A 15378-nucleotide genomic window follows, 5' to 3' on the forward strand; every position below is an offset into this window, starting at 1 on the left:
ATATATTTTGGGGATATGAAAATTGGATATGCTGCAATGATGATCCACTTGGATCTCCTAGATAGTTTTTTGGGGATATAAATAGTTTTTTGATTATATATATTTCAAAAATTACTGCTTAGGCACACTAGGTCCAAATACTTAGATATCTAAATCTTAAAAATCTTTCAGCATTATACGACGGCCAATCTATACTGTATACCCCATCAACTAGGCATCACACAACCAACAACGATACTAACAGTCTTGGTTTGTTTTGCACTTGCAAAGCTTCCTAATTATTATACCACTTAGACGAAATATAGAGGTAGCCATCCAACGTGGTCCCCTCTGGTTACGAAATGCTGTGCTGATGTTGGAATATGAGAGGATAACCTTTTTTTGGGTTAAATGTTGTCATTATCTATTTACAGCTCGGGTGGATTGGTATGATAAAAAGTGCGAGGTAGTGTGTTTAAGACTCGGTTGGACATGACGGTCGCCAAGGTTGGAACGTTTAGTTTTGGGGATAGTTTTTTTCCTGATTTGTTTATCCGGAGCAGTTATTCATCAATGTCTTAGGGAACTTGTGCTTGCATAAGTGCAGGCATGCGAAGGCTTTCTTAATAGTTTTCTTGCAGGCATGCTGGTCTGTTTCTTTCTATATGCATGTTTGGATGCTGGAAAGGTAGAGATTGTCGACCTAAAAGGTTGATTTTGATGATGCAAAATAATTGAGTCAAAAAGTTGATTAATCAATTGCTTTGAGTTTAATTGATTAATTTTAAAAAGCAAAGACGAAAGTTTTTCGGTTACTATCAAGTGAAGATCATGTATTTGAAGCTCCATATCAAGAAACTAAACTTCAAAAAGATATGAATTTTTTTTTTAAAAGCTTACATATAAGTAGAAAAAAAATTATCTTGAGCAATTTCAAGAGTCGACTCCGGCACACCATCGTTGACTGATATACTTTTATGAGCTGATTCCAGCAGATTGCAATTCAACCTTAAAATAGTGACAAACAGAAAGCTAAGAAATTCATCATATTGATGAGTTGACCTATGAAGTACTTGAGCTGACTTTAGCTTAGCAAGAGTCGACCCTAGAAATAGTCCAGTCGACCTCAGAACGGCCATAGTGGAAAGATAGAAATTAATGAAATTTTTTTGGTGAAGAGTCGACCTCTAAATTGAGAGGGCCGATTTCACAAGCGCCACAAAAGAAAAACGAAGCACAGCAAAAACAAAATCAAGCTGAGATGACTCTTGAAGATCATGAGTTGACACCTGAAAATCTCGAGTTTACCTTTCTACGTCTGACAACTGTAATGGCCAGTTATTTTGTGAATTACAATGGTTGTTTTTATTTCACAATAGCTCTATTACCTGTCTCATGGCTAGGAAAGTGTTCCAACCATCTCCAAAAAGTATAAATGTATGGCAAAACTAAAAAATAAGTAGAGCTCAAGCATTATAAAGACAAATCTATTGAGACAAAAAAATTAGAAAAATAAAGTTTCAAAGATAATATCATTAAAGAGGCTTCATTGCAAGCTGAAAGATCTATCTTCTATATTAGAGAGTTGATACAGCATCATCAAGAGCAATTAAGTCAACCAACAAAGTCAAGTTTCATTTATTACTTTTGCATTCATTGTTTAGGACCTATACTTTATTATGTTTAAATTTTTTCATACTTTGTTGTAATAAGCTTCAGAAATTCCTAGAAGGTGAAGTGGTAATTTAAAGTGCTCTGTGTGCTTTAATATCTTGGCCTTCGAAACCTTGACTAATATTTATTTGATTGGGTAACTAGTAAATTATTTTTGTTTTGAGATTAATCTTGTCCCTTTCTTCTACAAACAAAAAACCTCTATGTTCTTGCACTGAACTCTAATTTGCATCTAGCCTTTATTTTGTTGCAACCATCTTAGTTTTTGAACTCGTATATCATTTGCATTAAACTTATTAGTTTTTTGATTGTGCATCGTAGTAATTTAGATTCCTAAATTACTTATTGCAATTTTTAGTCTATCTGTGTACACTTTCATCGCCCAGTACTTGACTGCAACACACTATGCCAAGAGCAAACTGGATGACTTCCTATCAACTATGGATCAAATTATCACCAATATCATTTTCTCTACTTCTACACCATCATTTGACCCTCAAGTCTTTATAAACTTCGTAGAGTAGAAATTCGAGTGAACGAGTTAGCAATATGAGTAATTGAGTCAGCATGTAGCTCAATCCCTAAGAGGTTTAGGGGTAGACAAAACTATTAGGCAACCTGATGGGTTCTCTCATTTAGTCAGGTCTATCCAAGATATCCTCCCGACTCATGGGTCTGTAGTACCTACTAATAGGATGAATATGCCTCTAGATATCCTATTAGAGTCTTACCTAGGGATCCTTATTATAATATAGAGTCTAGGGCTCATAAGGATGTAAATGAGGAGGATGAGTTTATAGAGAAACACCAAATTCCTAGGCATCAGCCTGATAGGACTATAGACAACCAGTTCATGACGATCAAGTCCGTCATAGGCTAGTTGATCAACATGCCAGATATCCTGATAGGGTCAATAAGCATCACTCTCCACCTCGTAGATATGATCAGTAGGATACTAGTACCATTACCAGACATGCGATATTATGTGATCCAGGAGAATCCTCAGACTTGATGTGGACCACCTTGGCCACTACGAATAGGGCTGGATAGAGTTCAGGAATGAGATCAATCACATCGGAAAGCCGAGTTGTAGGCCAAAACTTCTGGAGGCCATAACGTAATCATATGATGCCCAATTGAGATGATCTTTTTTTGAAATTAGGTAACTTTTCGAGACATACAACTTTCGACCAACTCGCTAGGAGGTTAAATTAGGATGAAATTTCATCTTATACCTCAAAACGGATTGGTCAAACTGAAACTTTTTTTTTCGGAATAGACTTTGATCAGACGTTATCTCCTATAGAATTTTAATTTTTTAATTATTTCTATCAGTCATATTTATTTTTTGATATCAAGTCCTATTCGAATCAAGAAAAAATCTAACCCAAATTATCAAAGTGAGGACCTCACTAGTATTATAAACAAAAACTATGTGCCTTAGTTTAAATGTGAATACTCAATGAAAGAAATGGGGAATTAAGTCCAACTTTCGTGATTCATCCATCTTCTTTTAATTTCTTTTGAGAGATTCGAGTTGAGTGGGTTGAAAAAAAAATCTTTTTTCTTAATTGAATCAAGTTGATATTAGAGCATTGATCCTCTACATCTATGGTGTTGGGAATTGTATCCTAAAAGTCAATCGTCAGTATATTGATGATTGAATTTTATAAATAAATTGACAAATTAATAAAGTGTTATTTAGCATTATTCATCATTTTATTGAACATCTTCAAATGAACTCTTATATGATGAAGTCCTTAGGACTTATTTTATGATAAAGAAGGATTTATCTTCAAGTCCTTAAACCTGTTTGCGACCAAATGATATACTGTTATTAGGACGACAGCATTATCGAGATTAGGTTGTTATGAGACATATACGTTGGTTGTCCTCTTAACCAAGGAGTGTGGAGATACTGATATGTCACATGTGTGAAGTGTAGGAATATATTTCATTGAACGTGATTAATTCCGGAATACTCTACTGTCGAGAGATGTTCCGAGTGGATATGGGTATAAGTATCCCTCAGAACTGAGATCACCACAGTGATTAGCAAGCAACTCACTGTACTTTGGTACTAGACTAGCAGAATTTCTATCTCTGGGATGGAAGGTTACTAGGTGCAGTCAAGTACTTGCGAAATCAGTGAGTGAGTCAAGATGGAATTGACCCCTCCTGGAAACAGGAGATAATATTTTATGTTCAATTAAGCAAAACCTTGGCCAGGGTAATTCTTGTGAGGAGTCACAGGATTTCTAAAGTTGAATCACATCATGAATGCACTGATTATAAAGTTGACAGAACTCTAAGGTCATCCTGGCATTAGGAGTCAAAGGGATGAATTATACAGTAACCATAGTCCAGGATTTTAGAATATTTGCTTCGCATATATTCGGCCTATCCGAACGTCGGGTACCATTGCTAGATGGTCACATCAATTAGTATAGGAAATCGTTCCTGTACTACCGGCCTAGGTTCGAACTTATGAGATCACACGCATAGAAGTTTTCTGATTGATCAAGATAGCTGATGGATGGTTGAGAATCATTCAGGGATAATTTGGTCAAGTCGATTGGTAAAATATCTTATAAAATAATTAAAGTAATTATTGGAGAATTAATTAGTAATTAGATTTGTTACGGGGGAACTTAGCCACCATGCCCCACGTGACCGGCACGCGCGCCCAGGAAGACTACGGCAGCCCCTTGATCCAGCAATCCGACCCCGAGTCGGACATCTTCGGCTCCGCAGCCCGACCCCGAGTCGGCAGCCCCTTGATCCAGCAATCCGACCCCGAGTCGGATATCTTCGGCTCCGCAGCCCGACCCCGAGTCGGCTGCCCCTTGATCCAGCAATCCGACCCCGAGTCGGACATCTTCGGCTCCGCAGCCCGACCCCGAGTCGGACATCTCTCGACAACAACAGGCTATTCCCCAGAGGCACGCCGCAGCCTCCTGCTCCACTACTCCCTGCAACGGTTGTATCTGGCGCTGCTCCACGATCCCCTGTAACGGCCGTACAAGGCGGAGCTCCACTACGCCCTGTCATGTCCGTACCCAGTGCTGCCCCACGACGCCCTGTAACGGCCGTGTCAGTGGCAGCTCCATCGTGCCCCACGATGACGAACCCCCCTGAAAGACCCTCCAGCCTGGTATATATGCGGCTGGGGGGAGAAGGGGGGGTAAGCAAGAACTTCCAGAGCATTCTCTTACTTGCTACTATTATCTCTCCTTCTCCTCCAATCTCCTCTGACTTGATCGTCGGAGGGCCCCCACTACCCCAGTGGTGGTGCGAGGCTTGCTTGCAGGTTTCCCGGTGGAAGGTGGAGCGCAATCAACACCAACCAAGGCAACTCAAACGGAACCCCGTTCACACCGCTGTGCCAATCGTTCTCGGTTTGGACCACCAGTAACAGTTGGCGCTAGAGGAAGGGCCGAATCTCAGAGCGATCGTAATGGCACGGCGAGGTGGTCGTGGAGCTTCCAATGCCTCCGGTCGCGGGGCCTCTCGCGCCTCCGGCCGGGAGGCCGCTGCGTCTCCAACACATTCTCAGCAACACTCCACCGCTCCACCTCCCATTCAGATGGTCGAAGCCGCTCAGTTCGACCAGTTAGCCCAGCAGGTTCGCACCCTCGCGGAGGCAGTGCAGAACCTGCAGGGTGTGATGTCTCGGGCGCCGCAGCGGGCCCAGGAGCCGCTGCTCCCTGAGCGCTCACCTGTCCTCCTCAACCCGCGCTCCTTCCTCTCCCATGGGGAGGAGCGTCGGCGCGAGGAAGATTCTCGAGCACGGTCCATTCTGCCGGGACCTTCCCATCGGAGCTGCGCGGGGTACGAGAGGCGGGCCCGGGCGCGTTCCCAGACCCCCCAGTCCTCAAGGAACCCGCGCTCCAGTCGGTCCACCTCTCGGTGCTCCTTGTCTCCCACCCATCGGTCGCGCTCCCTGGACCGGCGGGTGGACGATCTCCACCGACAACTCCAGGTCCTGAAGGGCCACTCCAAAGATCCCTTCGCCGACTTGGAGATCTCCTCCCAGCCGGCGCTCGCCTCGAGGATCCTGCGGACCCCGAATCCGCCGGGGTTTAAAATGCCGGCGATCGAGCCCTATGACGGGGCGGCAGACCCGCGGGATCACGTCGAGAGTTTCAGGACCCTTATGCTCCTCCACGGAGCATCAGATCCTCTCCTCTGCAAGGCCTTCCCGGCGACCCTCCGTGGCCCGGCAAGGGCGTGGTTCGCCGGCTTGGAGGCTAACTCAATCCAGTCCTTCGACCAGTTTACTCGCCTCTTCATCACCCATTTCGCCGTCAGTAGCCGGCGGCGACTGGTCTCCGACTCCCTCTTTGATGTCCAGCAAAACGAGGGAGAAAGCTTGCGGGATTATCTTACCCGCTTCAACAAGGCTACGCTGGAAGTCCAGAACCTGAGCCAGGAGGTGGCTCTTTCAGCCCTGAAGCGTGGCTTCCGAAAGGGCAGACTCACCTTCTCCCTGGACAAACGCCTGCCGCGGAGCTTCCCGGAGCTGTTGTCCCGGGCGAACCAATATGCGGACGCCGAGGAGGCGGCCGCCCACCGGAGCAAGGAGGCCGCCGAGATCCCTCCAAAGCTCGGGAAGAAAAGGCGAAAAGAGGCACGCCAGAGGAGGAGCCCGACGCCTCAACGTCGGCGCAGAAGCCTGTCGCCGGCGAGGAACCACGGCGCCCTACGCCCTCGTTCTCCGCCCCGACGTTTCAACCGGTACACTCCTCTCCTGACTCCCCGGGCCCAGATCCTCATGGAAATCAAGGGGCGGGAGGACCTCCCGGTCCCGAGACAGATGAAGAAGATTCCTGGGAGGAGGCCCTCTCGGGCGTACTGTGAGTACCACCGGGACCACGGCCACGACACCGAAGACTGCTTCCAGCTTCGGGACGAGATCGAGGCTCTCATCCGCCGAGGGCGTCTCGGTCGATATGTGAACGACCGACGTCCCCCCGCAGACCCGCGTCCGGCCGACCCGGCCCCTCAGGAGCCTCGAGAGCAGAATCGACCCGTCGCGGGCGTGATCCACACTATCACTGGGGGCTGCCCCCGGCCCGAGAGGAACGCAGGGGGCTCGACTGAAGCGTCAGGGGCAGCCGTCGCAAAGAGGCAGAGGGTCGGTAATGTAATCACTTTTTGTGATGAAGATGTAAAGGGGGTTCAGACCCCCCACGATGACGTCATGGTGATCTCCCTCACTATGGCAAACTATGATGTAAGGCGTGTTCTTGTGGATAGTGGAAGCTCAGCTGATATTTTGTTTTACGAGGCCTTCCAAAAGATGAGTTTGTCCAGACAATTGTTGCACAAAACATCCACCCCCCTCATAGGATTCACTGGTGACGCTATCTCGGCCGAAGGTGTCGTTGAGCTGCCTGTGACTGCGGGCGTTGCACCCGCAGAAGCCACGGTGCGGCTCGAGTTCTTGGTCGTCTGTTTTCTCTCGGCCTACAACGCTATCCTCGGACGACCCGGACTGAACGCCCTTCGCGCGGTGGTCTCTACGTACCACTTGCTCATGCGGTTCCCCACGGCGGCCGGGATTGGAGAGGTCCGAGGTGACCAACCGACCGCAAGGCAATGTTTCCTAGCAACTCTCAAAGGGAAGAAGCCCGTAGAAGCCTTAAGCGTCGAGTCCCTCGACGCCAGAGACGAGGTGGCCTTGCGGCACGGGGAGCCGGCCGAGGGTGTGATCGAAGTTCCCCTCGAGGAAGGTCGCCCGGACAGGACGATCCGGGTCGGCGCCAATCTCGACCTGGGAGCTCGGGCCCGGTTGGTGGAATTCCTCCGAGCCAATGTCGATGTGTTTGCCTGGTCGGCGGCCGATGTACCTGGGATCGACCCGGAGGTCATTTCTCACGCCCTCAACGTCGACCCGACCCACCGACCGGTAAAACAGAAGAAGAGACACTGTGCCCCGGATCGGATCCGAGTGGTCGACCAGGAGGTAGACAAGCTCTTGGAGGCAGGATTCATAAGGGAGGTCAGCTACCCCGAATGGCTGGCAAATGTCGTACTTGTCCGGAAGGCGAGCGGAAAGTGGAGGATGTGCGTCGACTACACCGACCTGAACAAGGCATGCCCCAAGGATAGCTTTCCGCTTCCGCGGATAGACCAACTGGTCGACGCGACTTCCGGATATCAGCTGCTGTCTTTCATGGACGCCTTCTCCGGCTACAACCAGATAATGATGGCTCCACAGGACGAGGAGAAAACTGCCTTTATAACAGACCGGGGGCTGTACTGTTACAAGGTAATGCCCTTCGGTCTGAAGAATGCTGGCGCCACTTACCAGCGCCTCGTCAACAAAATCTTCAAAGAGCAAATCGGCCGGAACATGGAGGTGTACGTGGACGATATGCTGGTGAAGAGCCGCCATGCAGACCAGCACATCGCGGATCTGGAGGAGACTTTCGCCACCTTGCGGAAGTTTCGCATGAAGCTGAACCCAGCGAAGTGCGCCTTTGGCGCTTCGGCCGGGAGGTTCCTCGGTTTCATTGTCAACCAGCGGGGGATCGAAGCCAACCCGAACAAAATCAAGGCCATCCAAGATATGTCCCCTCCGACCAAAGTGAAGGAGGTTCAGGAGCTCGCTGGGAGGGTCGCCGCGCTCGGACGATTTGTGGCAAAATCGGCCGAACGCTGCCAACCTTTCTTCAAGGTGTTGAAACGCCCGAAAGACTTCCTCTGGACGGCCGAATGTCAAGCAGCATTCGACCAGCTCAAGGAATACTTGGCGTCTCCTCCCCTGCTGTCCAAGCCGCAAGAAGGGGAGATGCTCTACCTCTATCTGGCGGTCTTCCCAACCGCAGTCAGTGCGGTACTGGTTCGGGAAGAGGCAAAGCTCCAGAAGCTTGTGTACTACATCAGCCGGGTCCTACGGGATGCCGAGACGCGGTATACGAAGGCTGAAAAGATCGCCTTCGCGCTGCTGACCGCGACCAGGAGGCTTCGCCCCTATTTCCAGGCCCATTCTGTCACCCTCTTGACCGATCAACCGCTGCGGCAGATCCTCAGCAATCCTGAGAATGCGGGACGGCTGGTGAAGTGGGCAGTAGAACTTGGTGAGTTCGACATCCGCTACCAGCCCCGACCCGCCATCAAGGCCCAGGCGCTCGCGGATTTCCTCGCTGAGTGCACGGTGCAGGAGGCGGAACCTAGGTCGCCGGAAACACCCAGCCTCGACCTTCCGATTTGGACGCTTCACATCGATGGGTCGTCGAACCCCGAAGGTGGAGGGGCCGGGCTGGTCCTTACCAGTCCAGATGGAGTGATAGCCGAGTATGCCTTGAGGTTCGGATTTCCAGTGACCAACAACGAGGCGGAGTACGAGGCCCTAGCCACGGGACTCAAACTCACCAAGGAGCTCGGCATCCGGCGCCTGAAGGTCTTCACCGACTCCCAGTTGGTGGTCGGGCAGGTCCGTGGGGAGTTCGAGGCCCGGAACCCGACCATGCAGAATTACGTCTGGAAGGTGCAAGCACTCATTCCCGACCTCGGCAGTGTCGACATCCAGCAGGTCCCAAGAAGTGAAAATGCCAGGGCCGACAGGTTGTCCCGCTTAGTGGGCGCAGACGCGCACAACTTGTCGAGGGCGATCTACCTGGAGACCCTGGATGCCCCGAGCATCGGCGAGGCTGGAGCGGTGATGGCGATTGATCCGGAGCCGTCTTGGATGGACCCGCTTGTCGCCTACCTCGCCGAAGGGATCCTCCCTGAAGACGAAGATCAAGCTCGGCGACTTGTTATGAAGTCCGCCCACTACGTACTCTATGAAGGGAGGCTGTATCGGACCTCGTTCACCGCCCCCCTCTTAAAGTGCCTCCGCCCCTCGGAAGCGGCCTACGTCCTCGGCGAAGTCCACGAAGGCGTTTGCGGATCACACTTGGGGGCTAGGTCCTTGGCGCACAAGATCATGAGGCAAGGCTATTATTGGCCTACCTTGTTGGAGGACTCAAAGGATCATGTACGGAAATGCGACGCCTGCCAGCGCCACGCCAACGTCCAGAGAGTCCCTTCTGTCCCCTTGGCACCAATCACTGCACCCTGGCCCTTCGCCCAGTGGGAAATGGATATCCTCGGACCATTCCCCGTCGCTTCAGCTCAGCGGAAATTTTTGATTGTTGCAATCGACTACTTCACCAAGTGGGTGGAGGCAGAGCCGCTGGCCACTATCACGGAGGCGCAAGTCCGGAAGTTCGTGAAGAAGAACATCATTGTCCGATTTGGGGTACCTCGGGTCCTTATCTCGGATAATGGTCGACAGTTCGACAACAAGCATTTCCGTGACTTCTGCGAGGAGTTCGGGATCGAGCATCGGTTCACATCTGTGTCGCATCCCCAAACCAACGGCGAGGCCGAGGTCACAAATCGGACAATCCTCCAAGGAATCAAAGCGCGAATCGGTCGGACGGGGCAAGCTTGGGTCGAAGAACTCGAGAATGTCCTTTGGGCGTATCGGACCACGCATCGGACCCCTACCGGAGAGACGCCTTTCAGCCTAACCTATGGCACGGAAGCCGTTGTCCCCGTGGAGCTCGGACTCCCCTCACCTCGGGTGGCCGCGCACCGACCCGAGGCCAATTCGGAGCAACTCCGAGGGAACCTGGATCTCTTGGAAGAAGCGAGGGAAATGGCGCAGGTTCGGATGGCGATGTATCAGCGGAGGGTGGCCCGATATTACAACTCCAAGGTCCGACCGAACTTTTCAGAATCGGAGATCTGGTGCTAAGGCGAGCTAAAGCATCTCAACCTGCGGAAGGTGGGAAGCTAGCGCCAAATTGGGAAGGCCCGTATAGGGTTCGCTGGGTAAACCGACCTGGCTCCTACCAGTTGGAGGCCCTAGATGGTCGAGAAATTCCAAGGAGCTGGAATTCCGCTAACCTGAGGATGTATTACCAGTAGAACGACAATGCCAGAAAGACAGTTCAAAAATGTATAACACTTTTCATTTCAATAATTTCTGGTTACAATGGCGTGCTCGTGTGATTACAAGGAATTCCCAGAGGGGAATTAGGGTGTAAAGAAAGTAAAGAAGAGGTGGAGACTCCGAGGAGCTGAAAATCTGGGATCCCGAAACCTCCATCCGAAGCGGCTGCAATCCCACCGGAAGTGGGTGCTTCCAACCGGAGGCGCCATCGACGTCTCACGAAAAAGACGAAGAGCCGGCGCGGATGAAGAAGAAGTGGACGAAGGAGAAGTCCACACTGCTCCTACCCAGAGGCGCCATCCACGCCTCACGAAAAAGACGAGGAGCCGCCGCAGAAGAAGCTCCCGCTGCCTTCAGGGGAACGCCACCTCCAAGGGATATTCCGGTCCTCCCCAGTGTTAGGGGAGAGAAGGAATACAAGGGAGAAGAGCATATGGAGGCGCGGTCCCGGATCAAGCGTCTGGTGCGGAGCTCAATCGGGAGGCTGAACTTCAAGGAGGGGAGACGTGATCCCGGATGAAACGCCTAGAGCGGAGTTCCGCCGGGGAGAACCTCCTTGTTGATCCCAGATGAAACGGCTAGTTGGCGGAAGTCGCGAAGGGCGCGCCTCCCGTTCCTTCGGTAGGGGTCTCTCAACCATGCGCCGGAGAGGAGGCCCACGATCCATGGCAACCTGAACAGCTCCGGCTTGGCAGGCTCCATCGCACCTGCACCTATATTTATAGCCAAACTGCGGCCCCCCGGTCGTTCCGATGCGGGTGGCTCCAATAAATGCGGGCGCATTGAATCCGGAGCCGATCCGGCTCTCGAGGCGTATCTTCCCGCGATTTTCTAAGCGTTATTCTCCTTAATCGCATTCTTTGTGCAGGACACTCCGGGTGGCCTGTACCCCTAGGTCCACATATCTCCGCTCGCGCCCAGGCCGCATCCGCCTCGAAGAACGCGCGTATCGCGGCCGCTTAACTGACACTCCTCGCAAGCAGCAACTGGCGATCCGATTTCCCAGGTAACCCCTCAATTAGCATTTAATGCCCATCTGGTGTTCCCCAGGCGACGCTTGGAGAGGAGGAGAAACACGATCGCAGCTGGCCACGGAGAAATCCCGTCGGGCGGCAAGCGACAGGCGCACGACCATTTCCTGAGGCCTGACAACTCTCAGATGCCAGGCTAACCCGATGATCATCCCGGGAGCAGACTAGCCTGAAGCCCCGACCGGTCGCCTCGGCTTGCGCCAGCCTTGGCCGACCAACGAGCGGAATTTCCCGAGGCTCGGCCCTCGGATGCCAGGCTAACCCGATGATCATCCCGGGAGCAGACTAGCCTGAAGCCCCGACCGGTCGCCTCGGCTTGCGCCAGCCTTGGCCGACCAACGAGCGGAATTTCCTGAGGCCTGACAACCCTCAGATGCCAGGCTAACCCGATGATCATCCCGGGAGCAGACTAGCCTGAAGCCCCGACCGGTCGCCTCGGCTTGCGCCAGCCTTGGCCGACCAACGAGCGGAATCTCCCGAGGCTTGGCCCTCGGATGCCAGGCTAACCCGATGATCATCCCGAAAGCAAACTAGCCTGAAGCCCCGACCGGTCGCCTCGGCTTGCGCCAGCCTTGGCCGACCAACGAGCGGAATTTCCTGAGGCCTAGCCCTCGGATGCCTGGCTTAGCGCCGGAAGAAGTTCCTGAGGCCTAACCCTCGGATGCCTGGCTTAGCGCCGGAAGAAGTTCCTGAGGCCTAACCCTCGGATGCCTGGCTTAGCGCCGGAAGAAGTTCCTGAGGCCTAACCCTCGGATGCCTGGCCTAGCGCCGGAAGAATTTCCTGAGGCCTAACCCTCGGATGCCTGGCTTAGTTCCGGAAGAATTTCCTGAGGCCTAACCCTCGGATGCCTGGCTTAGTGCCGGAAGAATTTCCTGAGGCCTAACCCTCGGATGCCCGGCTTAGCGCCGGAAGAAGTTCCTGAGGCCTAACCCTCGGATGCCTGGCTTAGCGCCGGAAGAATTCCCTGAGGCCTAACCCTCAGATACCTGGCCTAGCGCCAGAAGAATTTCAAGAGTCGGAAGTCAGCGAGACGCTACCAAGAGTTAAAAAGAAGAAGGACGAAAGTGAAATGAAGAAACTCTATTTGCATTAACTTTCATTGTTTCAGGGCCGAGACCCATACAACTTGGCAAAACACCAACACACAAAGAAAAGAACAAAAATACAGAAGGTCAGCTTGGAGGAACCCCCGGGTCGGGAACGCCGGGCACGTCCGCAGGGGGTAGGGAGGCGGTTGGAGAATCAGCGGGCAATGGCGCCGGAGAGGAGTCTAGAAGAGAGATCCCACTCAGGTCAATTTCGGGGTACTTAGCCGACACCCTTGTCAGGCCTTCCTCGAAGCCTAAGATAAAGGAGTCGGACCCCGCGTCCGACATGTCACGGACGAACTCGTCAGACTGACAATAGGCCTGTACCGCCTCCGACATATCACGGGTGAACTCGGCGGACTGACGATAAGCCTGTACCGCCTGACGCCCGATTTCCGCACTCTTCTCGGCCAGCGCCGCCTCTGCCCGCTCCATAATCTGAGCTTTCGCCTCCAAGACCTTCGCCACAATCCGGTCGTCCGCCTCGGAGGAGACCCTCAGCAGATCAGCCTGAGCCTCCTTGTGCTTCGCCTCGGCGGCAATGCGAGCAGCCTCAGCCTCCTCCAGGCGCGAATGAAGCTCCTGGTCGCTCGCGCGGGACTTCTCCAAGGCCGACTCCAATTCGCCCAGCTTGGCTTCAAGAGACCGGGTTTGGTTGCGGGCGTTGTCGGCTGACCGCTGGGCCTTCTCCCACCTCTCCCGGTAGTCGGCAGCCTTCCGGGACTGCTTCTCGGCCCGCTCCTCCGCCTTCTTGATCTCGCCCTCGAGACCCGAGGCAACCTTGAGTTGCTCCTGAGCCTCCAACAGTTGCTTCTCGAGGGTGACGAAGCCGAGTGCCCGCTCTTCGGCCACCTGGAGCCTCATCTCGAGGTCCCTGGTCGTCCTCCCCGCCGCAGCCTGACCTCCCTCCTCTACTGCCTTCAGTTGGCTCTCGGCCCTCGCCAGAAGCCTCGCCTGTTCCTCGTAGCACTCCTCCAGACGGATCATGTACTGGGCGAGCTAAGAGATAGGAAAAATGAGGGCGTCAGGCGGGGATCAACAGAGCCTATAAATGATGAAAGCGACCAAAAGAACACTCACCGACATGAGACAGACGCAGTTGGCAGCCCCAACGTCAGGGACCCTCATCTCCCGGACCTGCCTGCGGTCCTTCTCCAGCAGCACCGTCTCGATGAGGTTTCGGGCGCCGGCGAAAGTGAAGACCGACCCCGACTTCTCCCCGGAGTCGGACGGTGGTTCTGCAGCCTTACCCTTACCCATCGCTTGGGGAAGAGTCATGCTGACCATGCTCGGGGCGGGGACCGCCCCTGGAATTGACAGGGTCCCGCTCGGCCGGGGCCTCGGCGCGTCCCTCCTCGTATCATCCGGAGCCGACCGAGTCGAAGGCTGGGCTGGTGACCGATCACGTCCGACCCGTCCATCTCGGGCGCGCCCGGGTGATGCCTCCGGAGAAACGGTAGTCTCGGCATCGGAGGGCTGATACAGCGTCAACTGCCGGTCCGCGCCCGCGGCGTCCCCCTGATCGGTGGATCCGGACCCGTCTGTCGGCGTCGGAGTCACCTGCCGGCGGGACTTCTTCGCCGGTGGGGCCCCGCTCGGAGGAGCTCGTTTCTTCCTCCGGACTGCTTCCAGTAGGGACGTCCTACCAACAGCCGTTGCCTTGTCCGACCGCATGACGTCGTCGATCTCTGCAAAAAGGACGAGGTGGTCGGAGGTTGAGAAACTGAAGGAAAGAACGAGACGAAAGAGGAGAAAAGAGCTAAAAAAGAAATGGTGGCGGGCTCACGGTCAGCGGGGACCGAGCTCAGACCGACGTTCACCAAGGTATCCTCGGAAATAAGGCGAGCCACCGGGGAGAGCCGGCCCTCAGCAACCAACCCCTTCAAGACGGCGACGCCATCGGATTCCTCCCTCGACAACCTCGATAGGCCAATCGGGGACTTCATCGGCGTCTCCCAGGTTGCCCTGATTCCCTAAGAGGGATCTGCGTCAACGAAAAAGAAGCGCCCCTTCCAGCCGTGAATGGAGGTAGGAGCCTCCTTGACGAGGCCGCACCCTCGCCGCGCCGCAAAGCACCACCACCCTTTGTCCTGGGGGTGGCCGCTCAGGCCGTAGCATTCCCAAAAGACATTCAGGGTGGCGGGAACCTCGTGCATGCGGCAGAGAACCTGAAAGGCCGTCAGGGCGCGCCATGAGTTCGGCACCAGTTGCGTCGGCGCCACTCTTAAACCTCGAAGCACCTGAACGACTAAGTCCGAGGGGGGAAAGCGGAACCCGGCCTGAAGAATGCCCTCATTGATGGCAACCTTCCCTGGAGAAGGATGGGACATCCTCTCCTCAGGCCCCGGGAGCGTAACATTGCAGGCCTCGGGAAGGTGGTATCGAGCCACGAACCTATCTAGGTCTTCGGCGACCAGCTCCGACTTAATGCGGTCTGCTCTCACTTCGCCCATCCCTAATGGCCAGTGAATCTACGGTCAGGACGGGGTCAAGAAGGGGGAAAGGACCGGAACGACTGGAGTACACTAATACAAAAGGAGAAAGTATGGAGAGCCTTAAATTGAAGAATGGGGCAACTCACCGGAAGAGAAGGAAGAACGGCTCCGAGAGCGTCAAAGGAGGAGCAAGCGAACAGTCCGACGGCAATGACGGCAG

This window comes from Phoenix dactylifera, chromosome 6 (assembly GCF_051530095.1).
Source record: "Phoenix dactylifera cultivar Ajwa chromosome 6, Ajwa_hap1_PhDact_Kaust_v1.1, whole genome shotgun sequence".
Lineage (NCBI taxonomy): Eukaryota > Viridiplantae > Streptophyta > Magnoliopsida > Arecales > Arecaceae > Phoenix > Phoenix dactylifera.